This window comes from Aquila chrysaetos, chromosome 13 (genome assembly GCF_900496995.4).
Source record: "Aquila chrysaetos chrysaetos chromosome 13, bAquChr1.4, whole genome shotgun sequence".
NCBI classification, from domain to species: domain Eukaryota; kingdom Metazoa; phylum Chordata; class Aves; order Accipitriformes; family Accipitridae; genus Aquila; species Aquila chrysaetos.
In genome coordinates, this window is record NC_044016.1 from 8,030,061 (window position 1) to 8,052,304 (window position 22,244).

The following is a 22,244-nucleotide window of genomic DNA, read 5'->3' on the forward strand; positions in this document are numbered from 1 at the left end:
CGGGAAACCCGAGCGGGGAGAAAAGCAGCCCCCATGGGCAGGCTCCCTGCCCTGAGCCCAGGGCAGCCCGCCAGGTCCTTCCAGCCTTTCCAGCCGGCATTCGTTTCTTCCTAGGGCACGTTCCTATGATTTAGGCTCAACCGTAATGTTGCTTTTGGTTTGATGGTTAAATGAAAGTCTGGATTCCCCTGAAGTCGTATGATTTAGGAGCTCATTCCTCAGTTTCAAGCTAACTGCTGATGTCTTAATCCACCCTCAGCTACAAGCGAGCAGGAATTTCTCTTGCTTCTTCAACAAAAACATCCAATTTTTCAGGTTTTCAGTAAAACTGGAAAGTGTCCATGTTAAATGTTGTTGAAAGAGAAACCTTCCATTTTTATCAACAGTTCCCAAGGACATGCATTTTCTCTACAGCTCTACAGACAGGATATGTGAGTGAGAAAGATATGGGGTTTAATCACTGTCCCTCAGCCAGGCCAGGTAGAAGGAAGATGTTTTTCCTGTGGCTTATAAACGAAGGCCTTATTTCCAAAAGAAATTGGTGATCATGGCTGCTTAACTAGAGACAACACAATGGGATCCATCATTAAGGGACGGGGTCCTCCAACTTTGTGAAATATCAGACCTTTAGGGTGTGACAAAATGAACAACCCCAAAAGGAAGCAGAAAGAATCACAGTCCCCTTAAAAACAACCAACCAACCAACCAACACCAAATAAATGGGTGAGTTTTTGCCTATCACCCACATGCAGGCCTAGGAAGGAGTCCCCCAAGGTCCAGATGCAGCTCTACAACTCCCCAAATGAACATGACTAGAATTTCACATTGGAGCCATCTCTCCAAATACGCTGCAAATCCCTTTGCAAAGAGAAACACTTTATAATCCTTCTACTCATGACTGTCCCTCTAAATTTAAACATGCATTTAAGAAATAAATAGGGCGTGGGTGATGTGCAGGAACAGCTTGCTGCTGCTTCTTTTTTTTTCTTTTTTTTTTTTTTTTTTTTAATAAAACAGCCTTAAAGAGGCCCCCTTGAACGAGTTCTGTTCATTTATTTTTCTTAGAAACTTCCAGTCTCCTTAACTCCTTTTAGCCACATAAGAGGTGAATGATTAAGCTGAAACTATTATCTTTGCAAAGAACATCTCTGCTGGCTGCCAGCCAAGTGGAGAGGAAAAGTGAAATGAAATAAACACGCTGGAGCTATTGTGTCCCCAACCAGTCCCTGCGGTGAGGTGCTGGGAAGCTTGGCAAAGTTCAAAGGAGGTCCCTGGGTGGGGATTGTTAATGAGGCAGGGCACATTTTGGAAGAAAGTTTTTCTGGCCAGAAATAAGAGCGTATGAATAACTTAAGATGACACGAAGTCAGCCCTCGTATAAACAGGTGCCACTCGGAGCTGCAGCGCACCGGTGGCCACTCCTGCCAGCTGCAGCTGCCAACCTCCTTTCCTCGGCCACCCCTCCAGAACACGAAAGCAAAACCTTTGCCAGCAAAGGGCACGAAATAAATTAAGCTTCAGAGTGCCCGACTTCATGGGAGGGCATAATGTCCACTCCTATTTCTACCGTCGCCGCACGGCCGCAGCGCCTGGGGGGCTGCGGGCAGGGAGAGGGACCCCGCGGCGCTGGGCAGCGGTGGGGCGAGCAGCAGGCGTGCTCTGCCCCCCCGGACGTGCACCGACACGAGCCCCCGCATGAGACGTGTACCCCTTACTCCTGGCTCTGCCACTGGCTGACGGTCCGTCAGTCGGTAACAGCCTGCACGTCCGTTTTCCAGCTGACACGCGAGCTTTGGGCAGACGCTGCCAGGCGAGTTTGGGAAGAATTGAAGTCTTGTGTTTAGCGATGAGCATCCTCGGGGCCCGACTCCTGGGGCTCCAGCAGTTGCGGTTACCGCTCTCTGAGCCCCAAGGCTGGCACGTAGCTCGAGGACAACACCAAGACGCTGCTGTGTTGGCACCAAGGAAGTTCAGGGACACATCCAGCTGTTGGGGCAGGAAGACACAAGCTCTCGGGCTGCAGCTGCCTGGGGGGACTGTTCACAGCCCCGGGGTGACCCACTGACACCAGACCGCTCAGGGAAGGGGCTGTGCCAAGGGGCCAGTGGTTGGCCGGACTGCTGGCGTCAACAAGGGCACAGAAGAAGATCCAAGGTGACAGCTCACTGGGTTTATCCTTACAAAACACCTGGGCAAGCGAGCATCTAGAAAGGTTACCAGCACTTACTCTGCTACAGCTGCATCTGATTCAGCAGAAACTATACAACGTCCTGAAAATGAGGTGATTTAAAAGACCAAAATAGTTTAATCCATCTTTATTTCCAGACTTTAGAGTATGGAATTAACTTGCCTTTAAGAGAAACATGAGATGCGACATACTTACTGATTTATTACTCCAAATGAATGACAGGCAACACCAGTATCTCGCTCAGGGCAGAGACATCAATAAGTCAGTGGATAGAGCAGTGGGATTCAAGCAGGCAGTTACACAAGATGCACATATTGAAGCCGCTCCAAAAATTTGTCTTACTTGCTCATTTCATTTGAAAAAGTGACTTGTAAGCTATTGCAAATTGTCCCTGGACCTGACTGGGTCAAGGAAAAGCTTGAAATGACCACCATAGGCCCATGTGTCTCACGTACCGGTTGACTGTTGCTTTGGAATCACCCCGTCGGATTACTTCAAAAAAAAAAAAAAAAAAAAAAGAGGGGGGGAGAAAGAAAAGGCCAGAAGTAACATTTACGTCACAAGTCACATCTGCTCCTGTAATTACTTTCCTGTTGGCTGTTTTCGGCGGAGAAGGAAACCCGACAGAACTGGTATCCAACAATGGATTACAATCCACCTCCTTGAAATCTCCAATTTTTCTGAAGGGGGAAAAAAACGTGGCGCACAGCTGATCCTCAGCATGTTGCCACGAGGACAACAGAAAAATCAAATGCTTGGCGTTGAGAGCGTGTTTACAGATCACTCACCAGGAAAGGAAAGCTTAGAAAATCTCCCCTGTGAACTTCCTACATGCGTACGTAGCCCCACACGGCACAACAATACCAAAGTCACCTGCCAGGCTGGGCTGCTGCAGGAGAGGAAAACTCATGCAAACCTAACGGTGCCGGCTCATTGAGGCTTAATCTTCAAGCCACTCGTAATCAAAAGACAAACAGTCCGGCAGCAATAGCAGCGATACCACATGTGTGCGGAACAATAGCACAGCAGCCAGGACAAGCTGTTTAAGTGCGGGTCACTTAGAAAAGTGCAGAAAACCTGGCAGACTACAGAAAAAGAGAGAATCAAAATTTAGTGTAGTGCAAGTCATTTCCAAAGAAAACACGCAATGTGCACAAATTATCTGCTAGACGAGAACGGGTGGGTTTTCTGCAAGAGTAAAAATGGGGGCTGACGCAAAGATCCTTTGTACTATACGCCTTAGCTTGGATCAGCTAATAGATAACTTCCTTTGCCTCCTCCAGAGCAGAAGGAACAAGCGGCAGCATCTGTTCGCTGCCTCACCAGAGCCAGGATTTTCTTTGTTTGGATTTGAGACCGTGACAGGTAAACCCTGAAGCATTTCAGCACTAAGGCACAGAAAATCCTTATTCCATTACTGCTGCTGCATATCCTGGCGGCGGTATCGTCTTTCCAGCCTGGATGCCCTCCTGGTGCTGCAGCAGCACGTGTGGACACCAGTCGCTCTGCAGAGAAGTCCTGAGCAGGGCTGAGCTAGCCCTGGGCTTGCTCAGCCCCTTGCCTCGCTGCCGCCGCAGCAGTGACGTACCCTCCGCACGCAGGAAAAAGGTTTCTTTTCCTTCCCTGCACAGTGGGCACCGCTCAAGTTTTATAGTTTTAATTTTTTTGACGGCATTTGGTCCTGATGGTGGTGGGCACCCACATCCCTTGCCGGCTCAGCCTGCCAGGAGGAAGCTTTGGCTGCATCCCCGCCTCAGCTGTTGGAAGACAGCAGTGGTGACTTTCCCAAGCAGATGGAAAAATGATCTGCCAGGAGCACTGGATCCAGACATTCAGTGTGACTTTTAGCACCAAGTCTGTGGGGACTGATTTCTGTGCTACGCCTGTCAAGCCCACAGCACCAGTCCCATTTCATTCATCTTCATTTTCTTCCTTTTCTTAAAGCAAATCTAAAAATTATTCCAAAACTATTGTTTTAACAGACATACAATAAATCAGATGTCGTAAGGGGAGAATGCTGCTGTTCCCCGAGCCAAACACATTCCCGTATTTCCTGGCCAAGGATGGTGACCATCGGGACAAGCATTACGTTTCAGCTTTGCCTGAGCCTGAAGTCAGCGGCCGACGAGAGGGTCTCCATCTGGAGTCATTTTATAGCACTAGAACGGTTCTCCTCCAGCGGCAGCCACTGCCTGCTAATATAAAAATACTTGGAAGAAAAAGCAATACATTTTATTAGGTTGGTAGGAGGAAAAAAAAGCTCTATTCAAGACTTCCATTAACTTTTATGAATATCTCCAAAGAGATTTATTTTTATAACAACATTGAAGCAGAGGAATAAAACCCAAGTTTCTTGACACTCGCAATTACAATTTCTCACCACAGGCAAGCCCAGAGTGTCCATGGCCAAGCCCTGCTCACCTTGTTCACGTGAAGAGCACCTCTGAAAGCCAGAGCCTGGCTGCGAGAGGAAGGGTGGCCCTGTGGCTGGCACTCAGGGGACCTGTACTCGTATTCTGGTGCTGGTGCAGGCTCCCTGCGTGACCCTCTCCGCACCACTGGTCTGTCCCGGGATGTTCTGATCTGCTCCTGGAGTCCCGCCAAGTGCTGAAGTAACCTGTCCCACTTCAGATCCTAGCCTGCCATAATCAGAGGTCATCTTTTGCCTGAAAGCTTAGTATTTCTACCCAACTAATGCAACGCGCCCTCTCTTGACTTCAGTAAGTCTCAGCATTCACAGTGCCCATCCAAACGTTAGCCCTTTTCAAAACCCGCTGCATTGCTGGCCTTTGCTTTCTCCTGCGGTGGGGAGCTCCTCAGCCTGGACACATGTCGTATAAAAATACTTCCTCTGATCTGTTTTGAATTTGCCACCTTCTAATTTCATTGAATGCCCCTTTGTTCCAGTGTTATACGACACGGTCCCGCCAATCTATTTTCTGTAGACTATTTATTATTTTCCTTCCCCTCTTAAAACCTAAAGCAATGTTACAGAAGGAAAAAGAGGGGGAAAAAAAAAAAAAAGGAAAAAAAAAAAAAAACCTCTCCAGGAAATTGTTCTAATAAAAAAATGATTATACTTTATGGTGTGGCCTTGCTGCTCTCTACAGCTGTTGCAAACAAAACCTGCGCGGCTTTGAGCTGTCAGGTCCGAGGCACCACGCGTGAGACGCGCACGCGTGGTCCCGGCAGCCCAGATGCACTGGCACGGGGAGGGCAGGCACCGGGGAGCAGAGAGACACTGGCTGAGGCTGTGCCCATGGGCACCGGCAGCATCCCCAGCACTGCCGGCACCAGAGCCAGGAATTTGTTTGTTTGGATTTGAGGCTATGATAGGCAAACCCCGAGGCATTTCAGCACCGCAGCTCCCGCCCGGCCGCCGCTGCCAGAGAGGGGAAGGTCCCTCCGCTGCCCAAGCACATCCAGATGCTTGCGAGCCACGCTCTCACCAACTCAATAGGAAACACGACAAAAATATCACTCTGATGAGTAAAAGCCCCTCAGCTGGAGCACTTTCCTAATGAGATTTCCAACACCAGCTGGGAAGCAGCCGGCGGGCCAGGGTGTTTGCAAGGCTGCTGCGGCAGGCAGCTCCCGCCCTGTGCAGCTCTGGGGATGTGCTTTACGCTGCAACCACTGCAAGACGAGAGGCAGAAGAGCCCCCAGCCCCTTCCCCAGATGCACCTCTGTCCCGCGTCGTTTACGTTTTCAGCTGCATTTTTAAAGCACGGCTGATTTCTCTGTTGATATACTGCCCAGTGACCGTGCAGCTCCTACTGGGAAGGTCTGGGGAGCCCATAGAAGCTGAGCGAGATGGCCCAGCGCACACAGGAGCGCAGGGACCAGGCTCGATATTGGTACAGGCAAGGCGGTCCCACTGGTCCCTGCTGGGCTTTTACAGTCCACGGGGACGAGTGAACAATACCTGCTCAGCCTCGGCAGCAGACATTTGTCCCTGGTCACCCGGCCCACCATCCACCTTGTGGCCAACAACGCAGCCGTGAAATACCAAAACGCTTGAAGTTACGGCTACACCTTTCAGTAGTAAGCCAAGGGACAGCACTGACATTTTTTAAATAGCCCTGAGGTAAACAGGGCTGCTCGCTTCTTGTTTCAGGCTGGCTGCAGACTCAGACTTATGATAACACACTGATTTATACTGGGATCACCATGTTCTTCCCCACCACAAAAGCCTGGTTGCCGTTCGTCTTCTGCCTTCCTTTAAACAAGTAGAACAATAAAAGCTCAAATTCTGCAATGCAGCTTCTGCAGCCATTTCACAAGGGATCCCTTCCAGCAATTCAAGCAGCTGCATCCTCCATGATCCAGCGCTCTCAAATATCTGAGCAAGAAGACAACCTTGTACCACAGGGGCTTGGTACTCCCTGAGGAACGGCCCAGGCCTTCACAGTTCTGGTGTTGACCTTGCAGCACCAACCACCACCAGCTCTCGGCACCAGGTCTAGGGCCGCGGACTACCGAGGCAATGCAATAATCACAGCCCTTCTGTCTGCTTTACCCAGCAAGTCGGCAAAAGCGACTCCTGCGGAGAGAGGGCGGTGCACAGAGGGCAGAAGCAGCAGCTCCTCACCCATCCGTGGCTGGAGCAGAAGGAGCCGGGCTAGCCCTTCAGGGCTCAACCCAGACACTTCAGCTCACCCTTCCCTGCCTGGAACAAGAGGGGTCCAGCCTTGGCCCCTCGTCCAGGTTGACACCATTTACGCTCCCCAGAGGTCCTAAGCAGCCTTGAAGGGCTCAGAGCAAAGCATGCCGTGAGCAAGCACGGTGCAACCAGCCTGTTCAGGTAGTAGTAAATTAAGAGAAAAAGACACCACAATTGTCTCAGGACGTTTTCCCCTAAACTGGAGACAAAGCTCCCTTTGCTGGAATGGCAGGCACGTATCTTTTCTGGGGAAAAAGGATCTGCCTCCTCGCTCTGCTTCCAGCGACTGAGGTCCCAGAGGGCAGGACGTGCCGTGCATGAGAACAGCACGCGTTCTGCTCGGCACAGCGCGCTGGGACAGTCCCTCACTGCAGTGAGGAAAACAACTGAAGGCAGCTCCACTTTAAACTCACATTTAGGGCAGGACAATTTTTGCAACCAGTCGTCGCACATCTCCGCGGTTCCTGCTCCCAACACGAAGGAGAAGCTCCGCGTACCATCAGCAGATCGTCCAGCTGCAGAGGAACGGCTCTCTGCCTCACCAATTGGGTGACGGTTTACTTGGGGATGGGGGGGGTACCGGCCACCCCCCGGCCAGGGCAGGCAGGCCAGGGGAGCGGGCAGCGGGCTCGGCCCGCAGCGGGGCTGCCCGCACCGTCTGCTGTCTCCGACTGCCCTCTACCCGACGGAGCGGGACCTACAGCGTGAGCAGCCCACCCCAGCGCCAGGCCTGCAAAGCAGTGCCGTCAACGACAAAAAAGAAGAAGAAGAAATGCATCCAGCCTCTAGGATGTACCCTCTTTAGTTTCTCAAGACTCATGCCACAATGCCCCCAGGAAGGAAAATGTGCCATCGCAAATGTTTATAACATCTGATTTAATGTTACGCAGCTTCTCCCAGCCATAAACCAGAACAAATACTCCCAAGATTTATTACATCCTTCCCTCCAGGGCCTTAAGCAATTGCACTTGATTAATTCAGCAGTTAAACAGCACCAAGCAGAAGCATGATAATTTTGCATCCAGGATTCCTAAGACGCATACTGTTTTCCACAAGGATTTAGGTCTAAAACTAGAAAGACGAGTCTCTAAACATGCTCTTATCCATTTGCATGGGATAACAACACGCACTGGATGTTTTCTCCTTGCAGAGAGATGCTGAGTTAAGTTTCTTCTTGCTCCCTGACATTAATTCCTCATTACTTTTTGTAGCAGTAAATACCTGTTCCTCAGCTTACATTCTGGATGGGACAATTATTCTCAAACTTGCCTTACTGCAGTGTCCTTTTAAGTGATAGAAACATTTCTTCACTACCTTCGTTAACAGGAGTGAGACCTGGTGCATTTCTCCTGTAAAAGTCTCTTCGGTGAGCTCAACATCTCCTACAAGCAGAGTGAAGAAACTTCCCTTCGCCCCAACCCCACGCACAAATATCCAGATTTGCCTCAATTGTGCTTCCTTGCAAATCTATGAGAGAGTTTTGAAGTTCATTATTTCCCTTCTCTGCGTGAATTCCTTACAGCAAAATCTGCACGAGGAGAGACTCGATTGTGTTGGTAGCACTCTGTAGATAGGTACAGTGACAGGCAGTTGCCCTCCAGAAATGCATTGGAAAAACAGAGACCAAGAGTTTCTTACACATTTCCTCAGGACCTCTCAGAGCAAGTCTATCCACATGACAAGAGCTCTTCAAACACTAGCTAGAAAACGTGAACGGGAGCTGGAAGAAAGCAGGTAGCCTTTCTGAGTCATAGCTTCTTCCAGGGTCCCATTCTGCCCCCTGAGAGACCTGTGTGCCCAAGAAACGGTGTAAGTCGAGGAGGAAAGCAAACCTGCCTTTTGCATATAGTTAATGAATTTATGGAAGCAGAACCAGAAATGAGCACTTGTGGACAGCATATTGGCTTTGAAGCACTAGAGCTATTGAAAATAGCGAGCCTACTTTGTATCATCACTGCAGTTAGCAGGGGGTACTGAATAGGGTGTACTTCAGTTAACCATAATGCACAGAATTTATTGCAAATTAAACTGTTTACTGTACAAGGCAATTTGCAAGTATTGTCATACTCACAAGGCTTTTTACTGTTGATTTTTCAAGTATTAAAAAACCATCAAAACAATATTAATTGAATGCTCCCTATGCCCGTCCATATCCTCAAAGATATTTACACATCTTCAAGTAATCGAGAAAAATGACCTGGATTGTTTGCATCTGATGGGTCATTACTGTTCTACAATACCCACTGGAAAATGCATGTTAACAGCAGTTTGACAATAATGTATTTGAAGCTACACAAAAAATCGTGGAGTGTATAGACTAGTGCTTCAATTGGTTTGAAATATGGTCTAGCATTTGTCTTGGCTGCGTTAACAAGGTCTGTTTTACCAATACATTTGTATTTATGATGACTAAGGGCAGATTATAGTTGTTAAAATTTGTCCTCCTGACATGAAAACACTACTTTGTCATTAATACATTTTGTAGCATAAACTATGATGTCAGGTCAATGTAAAGGGTAAAAACTTTCCTAAAGTATGCACACACCATTTTTTTTAAAGCTATTGAGCCTAATGGAATAACAAAGGTCATAATAACAAACCATTACAGCTTTGGTCTTGGCAACTATGTCCACAGAAGAATCCTCCAAGAAACAATCATCATTTCTCCAATGTTATGGCATTAGGACGACAGGAATGGTTCACAAATGAGTCATGTGAGCCCAGAAACGCAGTAGCTATGTGAAAGCTGAGCAATCAATTATTCATTTGTTTACCAAGAGCTTTCTCAGCTGACATTAACCAGAACTTCTTAAAAAGAAGAACTTTACAGCTGTCCTTGACTGTCCCATGAGGCTGTGCTCAGAGGCTGAAAAGATTGCTCAATTTCTCTGTAAGTAATCTGGTATTTTTATTGAAATAAACAATAACATATGGACTAATTAACTGGGTTCAACCTGAGACCCGGCAGGTGTCAAAATATTGAAGACCTAGGGCTGGGGTGATGATCAGATGGGAGACCGCGGCAGGGGAAATGACGTTCAAGCAACCAAAATCTAGCTCTTGCTCAAAATGCAGTATATGAAATCCCAAGTAAGCTTTCCTGTACGTGGCGTATGGAGGTTACACATACACATTTTGGTTGCGTTAATACACGTCATTAATCTGCTCTGATTAAATTACATTTTTCTCATTTTGTAGTGATTGCTTACCCTAGACCCTTACAAAGTTGTTACACTGAAATCTTTTTCAACCACAGATGAGTAAGATTTAAACAGGTTTAAATATCACACCTTCAACTCTCTTTAATCTATGTTCTTTTTGCCTTTTTTGGTTTGAAAGGCGCATCCAAACCAGGGAAAATTGCCATACAAAAGGAACTGAGAAAATCTGGACATAAACACAGTGCAATCAAGTCCAAAGCAAGCACATAAAAAGAGCTGATCTGAGTTGAGCTAAAAATCTTTTTTTTAAACAATTTCTTCTACATGCTAAAGCTGATGAGGAACACTAAAGCTTAGGATAAATGCAGACAGCAGAAAATATTTATACATGGGACTCCACCAAATTACATCTAAACTCCATTAATGTTTCTAGATGAAACAAAACTGAGAAAAACCTGAAATAGTAAAATCTTTCATGCTGACATTCCCGTTGTGTTCAGGCTAGATTCTGAAGATGCCATCTGTGATACCAAAAAGAAGCAATTATGGAGTTGGAGATTCTGGTTTTTCAAAATTGATAGCAAATAAAAAAACTTTTCTTAACTTTTTGATATTTACCCTGATCAATCAGCCTCAGTTTAATTTTGTTTTCTTTTTCAGACTGAATGCAAAAAACGCGTGCATACTTTAGGAAACATTTCAGCCTTTACATTGACCTGCACCTACTTCTAGAAATAAGGGCAGTAAAAACTACACTGTTTTAATAGCATACCTTACAGCTGGAATAGATGATCTTAAAGGTCTTTTCCAACCTAAATGATTCTATGATTCTTTAAAAAGCCTGTTGTTTTTCTAGGGTTTGTAGTAAGAATTCAGATTCTGGTAATAGAAGAGTCCAACAGGATCTGAGAGGTGGTGTGGCACTGCTGTGCAATCCACTCACTGAAAAAAGAATCATCTCACTTTTCATATGCTTTTTTAGCACTTCTAAAGAGACTTTACCTACCCATCCTACCCATGTTTCTTGAACCCACTGTCAGTCCTCCATCATTTAGAAAAACAACTGAATAAAACCAGCAAGCCCTAGCACTTACTGGAAGAGCAGCTGGGATTGCTAGAGTGCCTCACTAGCCAGGGAAAGGCTTGGAGGGGACCCAGAAGTCCTACTTTTACTTCTTCCCCTGCTTACACCTAACAATACTGACACTTCAGATAGTTTATTACTAAGCACAGCTCCATCTTCCTACTTTGTGAAGGTAGCAATTATCAATCCACCCATGTCAGAGATAAAATACAGGAGGCCCAGAAAGGCTGAGCAGGGTCACTTTAGGCAGAGCTAGGAACAGAATCCTGTCTAAACAAAAGTCTCATCCATTTCACTCCACTACTCTCTTCTAAATGATTATGTCAGTCCTGTGAGCTATAGGCTGCCTATAGGTAAAATCCCACCTGTCTACTTTCACTAACAGACAAATGAAGAGATAACCATTAACAAAACAAAAGTGAATGAGAGTATCAGCTCTTCTGCATTAGCCACTGCAAAGAGGAAATTCAGAACAGGGAAATCCTGATTCCCATCATGCAGCTACAGCCAGAAAATAGATGGATAAAATGTGCATCACCACCTTTCCAATACATTTCCGTCTCTTACCATGGGCTACTTCTCAAGATACTTAACCATCTAATCAAAAGGAATCTAGTCAATGTTGCTTTTGATAGACATACCTCTAAAAGCAATCACCTCTTCTTTCCAGTGTGTGACTGTCACCTGAGAATTGTGGTTTGTTTGGGGTTTTTTTTGTGGCTGCATGCATGAGTTTAGGGATGGAGGTGTACAAAACACATACAACAAAGACCAGGAGCTGATCAAAATGAAAACCCATAACATGAAGTCATGTATATCTAGACTCCTTTAAAAAAAAAAAAAGAAAGATTTAAACAAACTTTTTAGCATTTCAGTTGATTTGAGCTCTTGTACATGAAATGCACTGTAAATATACACACTCAGTGGAAACACAGTTCATTTGCACAAGGTCTGAGCTGCTCATTCAGATCAAAGAATGACGCAGTCATGAGTAAAAAGTGAGGCTGAACCTTCCCAAGGTCACGTATCCTCAAAAGAGTCTCTACCTTTTGAATATCTGAGTTACAGTCCTATCTGCAGCAGATAGCATACCATTTTATCCAGTTAGTTGGAAAATTGATCCATTTATTATTAATTAATTAATTAATTTTCAACGGTAATAATGGTAATAATGACGGGACAATGTTATTTCTATGCAATTTTACTAAGTTAATGGAAACAAATAATGCTACACTGATACAGCTACACTAGCGTGAAGGTAAAGTTGCTGCCTTCACTTCCTTTGCCCAAAACTGCTAACTGGGAGTAATGTAAAGGAAATCCCCATTTTCTGATTTCTTTCACCTTCCCACACCCATTTTTGTCACAGATGATTAAACCTCCCCTGGTACTCTGACTGCTCTTTTCCAGCAGCCCAGCTCGAGAAAGGGTTGACTATACGTGGCACACGAGCGATCCAGCAGGAGACAGCTGCTGACCCAACACACTCTTCATTTGGAAACCAGCACTGACACACACGTCCCCCCCACCACATTGCGGGCTGGTTCCTGACTCTGGGAGATCCTAAATCCGTGGCTTCAGCATGAAGCCTGATTTTGAATTTCCTTCTCAGAACAGTTTCCAGCCTTTTTTTGATAAAAGCTGATCCTATAACCACTGTAGCAGAATCGCTAGATTTCAAACGCTGACACAGCATTGCTTGTTTAAATATCCTGTTGCTAAAGCACGCTGCCTCTTCCCTCCCTTCTCCTGCACGCAGTCGTGCTCACAGACAGAGCCACCTTCGTTGCTTTAGGGTTTTACAGACAGGCAGCAACGGGCAGGCTGGGGGAGCGTGCATCTCCTCTCCGCGCTTGCACACGGGTGCAGCAAGCTCCCGCTCGCCGCTCGCCAGGTCCGGCCCGAGGATCTGCTCGGCACCGCTAAGAGGGCAGCGGAGCCCAGCGCTGTGGTACTTGCTCTCTGTCACCTTAGCACTTGCCAGAGTATCTGCGCCTTTAGGAAAGGCAGGTGAGATCGAGGTCTTGTCGAAGTCAGTCGGAGTCTGAGCAGGGATTGTCCATCACCATACAGAGAGCAGACAGGTGGTAAGGAAAGCAAATGAATAAAGACTATCGCAATACAGATAACGAGGCTCATGACTAAGTGACTTGCCACAGCCATTTTACAGCATTCCTTCTGCTTGAGAATAATTTTTCAGGACACTGTTCAAGCTATAATTACAGAGAAAAGAAAGCAAAGCCAACCCATCCCTCTCATCTAACCTAACTGTGTACTAGTTATATTGGTCTGCTAGAAAAAGTACAGTAAACAAGAACTGCCTTCCTTGTCATATTCCTTCTGCTTCATTACTCTGCCGACCAGATAAAACATACGGTCTAAAATATAATTCATATTAATTTCAGGACTGTTGTTCTATTAGAAGGAGTAAGCTCATGCTGTAAAGAAAACCTGAAGATCGAACATCTATGTATCACCTCATGACATGAGAGGAAAGAACAAATAAAGTTTTGCAAGTCATAAGATCTGTATACGGATAATATTTTTCCGGAGGTCTATGCGATGCAAAACACAAATCAGAAGGGAATATGGTAGTTATTTCAGAAATATGGGTTCGGAAAAAAATATTTTCAGATAGCTGAAAGAGAAAATGTATTCCCTTGCTCAGTTTGTAAGTGGGAGCCTGGATTGCTCCCACTCAACTCCATGGACGAGATTTTCTTTGGTTTCTTCATACTTAGGGGAAAGATGGAGGCATCTCTTGAGGGTGGTTTGGCCCTGCTAACTCCAGACTCCTCTGCGGGACCCTGCAGCTAGATGGGAAGTTTTCCGGAAGGCATCTGCACACTGAAATGCATCTCCAAGCAGCTGATACTTTAAGACAGACCCTCACTGGAATTGAAACCAGTTTGTTAAGATGATTCAGAGAAGGATCATTTAAGTTGTGCCTCAAGTACCAGTGTAAGTTAAACTCACCATCAGAAAAGCAGAAACACTGTTTCTAAAGCACAGGTTTTAGCTGGCACTTTTCTTCCCCCAACAACAAAAGAGGGCAAAATACATTGCAGTATAATGTGTTTGCAATGCTTTTTTGTGGATATGCAAAGCTCTGCATTCTCTCCCAGCTCATCATTAGAAACCCGTCACTTGGTACCAAAAGAGCTGGGTGCTTTCTGGATTTGCAAGGAGCAGAGAAGCGTATCTGGGAGAATCTGTAAGGCTACAGGTTGCCTAGTATGGGTGGCCTCTTTCACCAGTTTTATTATACATTTTTCCTAGGGTTCAACGAGTGAATTGAAATGCTCTAAAATAAGGAAAGCACATAAAATCTTGAACTGTTAAAGGCTTGATCCTCTTTCTATTGAAAACAATGGCAAAACTTCCACTGATACACGGGGCAGGCAATTCAATGGTAAAACCAGCAGTGTGTTTGTGGACACACCACAAGCAGCACAAAGGAGAGGGAGATGTCTCCCAAGATCCCAGCCGAAGAGTTGCGTTTCCAGTAATACCAAAACACCCAAATATTAAGGGGATCAAAGCTCCCTGAAACATTCAGCCAAGGTTGAGCCGAGCTCCAGCAATAGCAACAGAGCCCTGACAGGTGAGCGACAGCGACTCTATTCAAATGTGGTTTTAAAGTGTATTTATACTTTATCAGCGATTTAAGATCTTAACTTTTGTATTTATTTAAAAAGCAGCAGCACTGTCAAACAGCTGACAATAAGAGTAAAATGCAGCTTTACTTCTTGAACATCTGGAAAAGGACAGCATTAGGAGAATAGTTTGCTGACAACTGTAGAGCTAGTACAGATTTAGGATCCAGTGTTGCCAAATAGAAAGCCTCTCCAGGCCATAGTGAAGGAAGGATCCTCAGCTGGATCTGTCCTCTGGGATGCAGCAAAGAACATCAGTCCCTCAAATTAATGATTCCCTTTCCTGGAAACCTACACTTTGTTATATTTATGGGAGCTTAAAGTTCATGCACAGTCCTAAGACAGGCTAGAGAGCTCATGCTGAATTCTTTTATCTGGGAGAAGTTTCTAAATTTTGTAAGATGGTTGAAAATGGGCAGAGTTCAGTTTATTTGCATTGAAGTCCCTTATAGACACAGTTCTCATTTATCCACACAGATCCTAGCGAGCAGGTACACGGCAGCAGACCACATGGGGACTTCTTGGATGTGGACTTCAACTGGAACAGGTCTAGCGGCAGAAGTGATACGTTTCCAGTGCTGCATTTTTATATATAAATAACATGGTAACAAAACCAGGGATGGTCCTGTGTGGAAAGTTTATCAGGCTAAACAGCTCACACAAAAAAAACAGAGCTCTGAAGAAGCAGCAGCACAAATCCCTGCAGTATTGTTCAACAAAAACATCTTGAAGAAAAGAGAAAGGCAAAGATCAGCTGTAGCACACTGAGATCTCAAGTCAAATCCTACTCACCTTATTCAGGTGAAATGATTCTTCAGTTTCAGGTCTCACTCTTGGAGATGCTGGATGTATGGCTTCTTAGGGCTTACAAACCCTTAACTTTAACAGTTCAAAGAAGATAACTAAAAATGCCAGTGATTAAGGCTGTCTGTATTCAAATGAAGAGCTACTGAAATGTGGAACATGTCAGGAACCACAAAAAGAATACAAATAAGGAATGAGTCACTCTAAAAGCAATTTCCAGTGGAAATTGAGGGTGAAAATGTAACATATTGCACTGTGAGTTTTGACAAGTATAAACGAAAACTTAAGTGAAACCACGCAGGTTTGTTGCACTTTCCGGATATGTGAGGCTAATTCCGCTTTTCATTGTGTCCACAGATTACATATGCCCTAGGTTGTGTTTTTTTCGTTTGGTTTGTTTTTCCCAGAAGGTGTAAGGAGAGTTCAATAACAATCTAAATCACTTTTAGTCTGTCTATTCTTTGTACAGAGTTTTCTATCCAAAGTTATTTATTCCAGCATAGGCAGGAATTGCCATTTGTTTTTAATGACTTAAAATGCCAGATCTATAATGTAAGTGGCTGAACCTATAGGCTACAATGTTTTAAACACCCTTCCAGGCCCTGCCTGCCGTGCTATACCTATGCATACTTCTTACTTATATCTCCCAAAGACCACTTCTGTGTGGGAGAGTGCATCAGCACAGGCTAACATGTTTTCATAAGCAGGGAAGAGGGAGGTCATAACATGTCTATGCTGCCAGCACCCTTGGGAGAGGACATCACCACCATAGGTGCTGCACTTACACATCTAAAAAGAATTTACAGACTAAAGCAGCAATGCAAAAAAAAACAGAACAAGGGGGTGGAAAGGACTGTGATAAATCATCCAATTTAATCCCTGTCCTAAGGCAGGATCGGCTACCATTTCTGGGCAAGGTTTGTCCAACTTGTCCTTAAAAATCTCCAATAGCAAAGCCTCTCCCGATGCCTGCACAATCCAGTCCAGCTTCTCCCCCTATTTCCCACTCAGAAAGCTTTTCCTAGTGCCTAACCTGGACAAGCTCTGCTGGTCAGCTGCCCACAAACTGAGGGCTGCCGTACATACGGGTGTCCTTAAATCCTATCCGTTTATGAGGGCAGACTGTGTGGGCTGCAGTAAAGTTAGGAAGATGGGACGCCTCACAGAGAAGCCATTCCTGTTCCAGCAGGCAACATTAGATCCTGAATGAGCCTTTTGCCCTCCTCCTCGAAGGAACGAAATGCAGTTTTGCCTCCACTGCAGCTGTGGATAAACCCTGACTACCCATGATGGTAACACACCATTATCACCAGTCTTTGCTTCGGAAAGGGAGATAACTACAACCAATACCTCAAGGGAAGAGGAGCTAAAGGCGTCCCTACCCCACAAAGCCAAGCACAAGACAAAAAAACCCCCTGTAGCACCAACCCAAGCTCCTCACAGCACAGCCGAGCACCAAGCAGAGATAGTCCTCGGCAAGATTCACGTGTTATCTCCATTCTGGATTCAACCTAGCAAAGCCCTGCGTGCCAGCCTTCACCCACTGTTGCCTTGGAGTTCCTTGGCCCGCACCCCCACGGGGCTTCCAGACGCAGGTTACGTGCAGCCTGCCGGCCGGCACGCCACGCGATCCTGGATGCTGCAGGCTCGCTGTACATACCCTGCACGGCACACACAGGCTCCTGCCTGTCTCTGAGAAATGCCTGGCAGCCCTCCAGGAGCCACCGCTTTCTGACTGCGAAATGCTGGCAGGAGCTGACTGTCATTATCGAAGCATTTCACCTCTCGTGTTTCACTCTGCTCCTCTCTGAGAAAGACAGGACGATTATCCATTCCCCTTGGGGTTTGTAAGAAGCCTGAAGCTTGCCAGGTGCTGAATTAACGCGCCCGAGGTGCTGCAAGCCCGTCGCGGGGCAGCCACCAGAGTATTCTACAAGCGACTCCTGGCTCTAATTCAGAAATGGTTTCCCGCTCCGCCAGTTGGCTGCAGAAACAACACTCAACAACATTTTCACGAGCTTGTTACCAACGAGATAAAAACCGAGACTGGAGACTTTCAGTGCCCTCCACCGCTCGCCTGTGCCACCTCCATTGCACACAGCTATTGCGGCACTACAGGGTAGCAATGCTGCGGGCAAAGCAGGCTGGTGCCCAGGGCTGAGCAGCAGCAGCCCGGTGCTCGGAGGAGGGATTTCCCCAGTGCTTTTCCAAAATGTAGTGAAAGCGCACTCGAGAGGGTTTTTTTGTGACATGTGAAGAGTGTTTTTTTCTATTTGTTCTGATGCATCAAAAGGATGTTAAAAGAATAATGTTAAAAATACTGAACTTTTGGCCAAAAGGAAGGCATATGAGAAGGAAAACCATTTTCAAGAAGCTGTGTTCTTGAAAACAGGAGCCCCCGCTCTCTCCCTTGCCAGTACTGCACACCCCAGGAACGCCGTTATCACAGCACCTTCACTCGGGGTGTGCTGCCCAGTCATTCAACATGTTAGCCTTCACAGATAGCTTCTTGGTTATTTCAACTATTTATATGTCAGTTCAGCAATCATAGGTTATTACAAATAAATCCTGCCCTGACTTTAGAAGAAACTCCTTGAAATAACTGCTTTGTTGAATGAGGCATCATTTCTGCAGCATCACTCATGCCTGCCTTGAGAGATGCTTCCAGAGATTTCCTTCCTAGGCGACTGTTCTCCCACTCGTTTAGTCCCTCTTGCAGAATTGGCGAGGGCATTTTAGCAGAGAGGCAGCTTGCAAGATATTGCCTAATGTACTTATTACTTCTCAGAGATTGACATTGTGCACAACATTCTCAAGAAGCTGATCTGTGTGAAACCTTTGTGTGCTTATTGTCATCCCTGTGCTCCTGCCTGGCTTGGGCTTGTCCCACACAGTTGATGGAAGGCTCCCTAAAGCACAGGCTGCTGTTCAGCCATGCCACTGGCAGGGACTGGTTCCAGTCACAGATGCAACTGAAACAAAAATAACCATGCATAAAACTTCACTTGGGACAGGTTTGAAGGGAGAATGTCAGTCAGTTATTTATTTCTTGGCACAGCTGATTGCCAAGAGTTTAATTTCAATATGGGGTGAAGATTCAAAGCAGAGAAACAGAACTCCCGACACCCGTGGGATTAGACATAAATACATTCACTCTAACCCAATAAGCCTGGGACATCCTATATCCCAAATTGATTTTGCATCTTTCTTTCTCAGTATATCATCTTCAAGAAGTAGATATGTGGCATGCATCTATGGAAAAGCCAGGCGATACATTAATCAAAAGCTTCTGCGACAGCACGGGCACAATCAACACGCAGGACAGTGTATCACACTGGAAAACCCCGCATATCCCAGCACAGCGCACCTAAGAGATCACTTGGAAAAGACAGTGAAAGATTTACTGAAGTTGCAAAACCAAGATAAGCAACATCATTCTCTGGAGAAGGCCAGAAGACAGCCTTCAGCAGAGAGTACCTCCCAGTCATAGCAAAAGCTAAAGCAGACTACACGCTGCAGTTGATCACCAACACACACACAAGGCTGGTTTCCAATTCCACCGGATACCTCAGTGGATGCCACCTGATGCCACCCAGCACGCAGAGGCTTATTTTATAAGGCCGCATAGATGCGCACACACCAGAGCTGCCACCCAGCTCTGCGGCACAGAGGGAGGCTGCAGGCTCAGTTCCCCACCTCCCTGCATAGTTCCCTCACAAACGCTGCTGGCACAGTTGGTGGAAAGCCCATCTCACCCCAGCCTTACAGACACCCTATAGAGTGCATATACCTGCAATGCAGCCAGGTGCGCCCCACCACGCACTGGAGGTTGGTGTTTGCAAGGCAGGGCTGCATTTAGGACCATGCACTGGTCTCTCCAGGAACCTGCTGAGCATGCTGGGGTAAAATGTGGAAGCCTGGGAGCAATGGCGAGGGTCCTACGTTCTCACAGAACTTACCCTTATGCAGCAGAAACACATTATCCCCTTGGCCTTGGCAAACAGAAATCCCAAACTATTTACCATTCTAATGAATTACGATAGTTCTTCTCCTTTTCCTTTCCCTGACCTCACTGCACACTAAGGTGAGCAGAGAGTCCCGGTGTCATCCCATCGCCCGCTTCCCATCCGGCTGCACTACACCCCGGAAGGCTATGTCAGCAACTGGACTAAGAGCCACTGTAGTTCTAGGAAAGATGTTCAACCTGCAGAAAAGGTGACCAAGTACTCAGATACACTAAGGGGTGCACCATCTGTATGATAGAGAGGGACTTAAAGTGCAGCAGGGAGCACTGAGGCTGGACGTTTAGAGAAAGTTTCCTTTAAGGTCCCTTACACCAGGTCATTTTCCAGTCACTAAAGATGGAGAAAGAAAGGAGAAAGAAAAATAAGCCAAGAAAAATAAAGGGAAGTGGGGGGGGAAGACAAGTTTTAAAGCTTCAAAAGCTAATTATCACAACTTCGTCCAGGGCTGGGACACTACGTACCATCTTGCTTTATTTCCCTGATGCCAGGAGCCTTTTAGTCCAGAGGATGCACCAAAAGTGATGCCTCCATTTGTTGGTGGAAACCTGCCAGGGAAAAAAACAAAAAACCCATGCATACATCTATAATAGGTTGTGGTGAACGTGAAACAAGAATAGTAAGCCAGGGAACCTTCACATTTTGCAGGAATGGAGCTTCTATTCCCTTACACAAGTTAAATATGTTATTCAAAAGGATTTTCTCATGGGAAAAAGTAAGCAATCAGGAATGGAAATAAAGTGGTCAGAGCTGATTATCTTGCCAACTTGAGATGCCTTCAGACATTTGTTTGGAGCAGGGGAGCCTGACAAAACAAAGTATTCGAGTATAAATGCAAACAACACCATTTTGAAACAAAGGTTGATTTCTTACACTTTCAATAACAATTATGCATGTACACGTATATACACATAGACACACACACGCTCTGTGAACAGCTGACTACAGTAAGGGTTTAAGACGAAAGGAAATGCAATGTCCGTATTGCATTACCCCCTAAAGAAAGTGAGAAAGGACAGGAGGAATTCAATTGTTTTTTTCAAAACCACATTTGTGTTGTATGATTTTTGTGGAGAATTTCAGGATTTTGTAATTTTGGGGAGAATATGCAGACTAAACATTGACACTCCACAAATAAACCCTAAACAAAACCAAAAGCATTATCTGAAGTCTATTATAAATAACGCACAATCAAATTTTATTTTTTTAAAAGAATAAATGGGCTTGGTATAAGCATGGTTGTATTCAGACTCACCTGTTGGCATGCTTCCCCCTCTTTTAAATTTACATATCTTGAAGTCTTTAAATCCAGCTCCAAATCCACTTTGACAGCTCCATCTAGATGAATAGATAAAATACACTGACCTCTCCTACTTGAATTAATGGAGGATATATTAAATAGCATCTGTGGGAGGCCCCTTCAGAACAGGCATGCCAGAGACACATACTTTATCCAAACCTACTCCATTTAAAAAGGGCAAACAATCCCAGGGGGACTGGGGACGGCAGGAACTATCTGCTTTAAATATAGCCTATTTTATTCCAAACTAGCTGGCATCAAATGTATTTATGTATGTAGAAAGTTCAGTGGGGTAGGAACATCTATTTTTGGGTTGCAGAAAGGTCAGAGGAATGCAAGACAAGCATTGGTGTTCCAAGGCTCTTGTAAGGATGTTAAATTTGACAGGTTTTTTTAGGAAAACACATTTTTAATAGAGATGCTGGTAGATGGCTCCATAATGATTACACATATTAAGTAAAGGACTGCACTTGATCAGCAATACAGCTTTTCTACTGCTTGGTACTGAGGTGTTGGGAATCTTTCTCATAACAAACAAAAAAATAAAACCCAGGGTTTTTTGCTTTTAGGGTTTGGGGCTTTTCTGTTTGGGTTTGGTTTTTTTGGGGGGAAGGGGAGGTGTTCTGGGGTTTTTTAAAGTTAAATGAAATCATATTTTAACATACCTGTGCAAATAAAGAAGTGAGAATTTTCTGTTGCCGTCCTGAAAAACAAATGTAAAAAAAAGCTTTAATGGCAGTGAATTACGTAGTCAGACTAAGTAACTAAGTCTTTGTGTGCAAATGAGATACCACGGGAAAAGGGGTGTACCGGGCTGCCCCTTTTCAGTTTGGACTATAGCTGGAGTTCAGCATCCTGCCACTCCGGAGGAAACCTGCCATACTCAAAAGCGCCCAGAGAAGCTCCGGCTGGGACCTGCCTCGCACACACCCTGCCTGTAGCTCCTGTGGTGTCTGGGTCTGAGCAGCTCTCAGCCAAGGCCACGGACACCGAGGCTCCAAAGTATTTCCAGCAGCGCGAGAGTTGCAGGCACAGTTTGGAAGCCCAGTGCTTCAGACACACTGCTACCTCTAACCTCTCTGGGTGCAGGAGCCAACCTCTTCTCCCCATGCAAGGAGAATATTTAGCTATGCCATCCATGTTTGCAGTTTCTCTATAGTTGCTAAGCGCAACAGAATAAAAAGGGGAAAAGCACATTCATCTTTTTATTTACTCTAGCAGCTTTCCCTTGTCTGCCGCACTGCCTGCCTTCCCTCAGGTCCAGCTGCACGTTCAAACTAAAGAAATCAGATAGACTTTGCTCTTGTTGGCAATCTTAAAATAAGTACATACGTTGCTTAACCCTTCATGGATGTACAACACTGAC

The 22,244-nt window shown here is 45.6% G+C and overlaps 1 long non-coding RNA gene across 1 annotated transcript in view; it reads right to left on the reverse strand.

The window, feature by feature from the left end:
• Nucleotides 1-2,300: 2,300 nt before the first annotated feature.
• The window catches only part of LOC115350158, a 42,856-nt gene continuing 22,912 nt past the window's right edge, over nt 2,301-22,244 (reverse strand). The window contains exons 3-6 of the long non-coding RNA XR_003926337.2: nt 21,544-21,581; nt 20,834-20,916; nt 20,043-20,126; nt 2,301-4,397 (exon numbers count right to left, since the gene is read on the reverse strand). This is a non-coding gene — a long non-coding RNA (uncharacterized LOC115350158). The remainder of the gene's footprint in view (nt 4,398-20,042; nt 20,127-20,833; nt 20,917-21,543; nt 21,582-22,244) is intronic.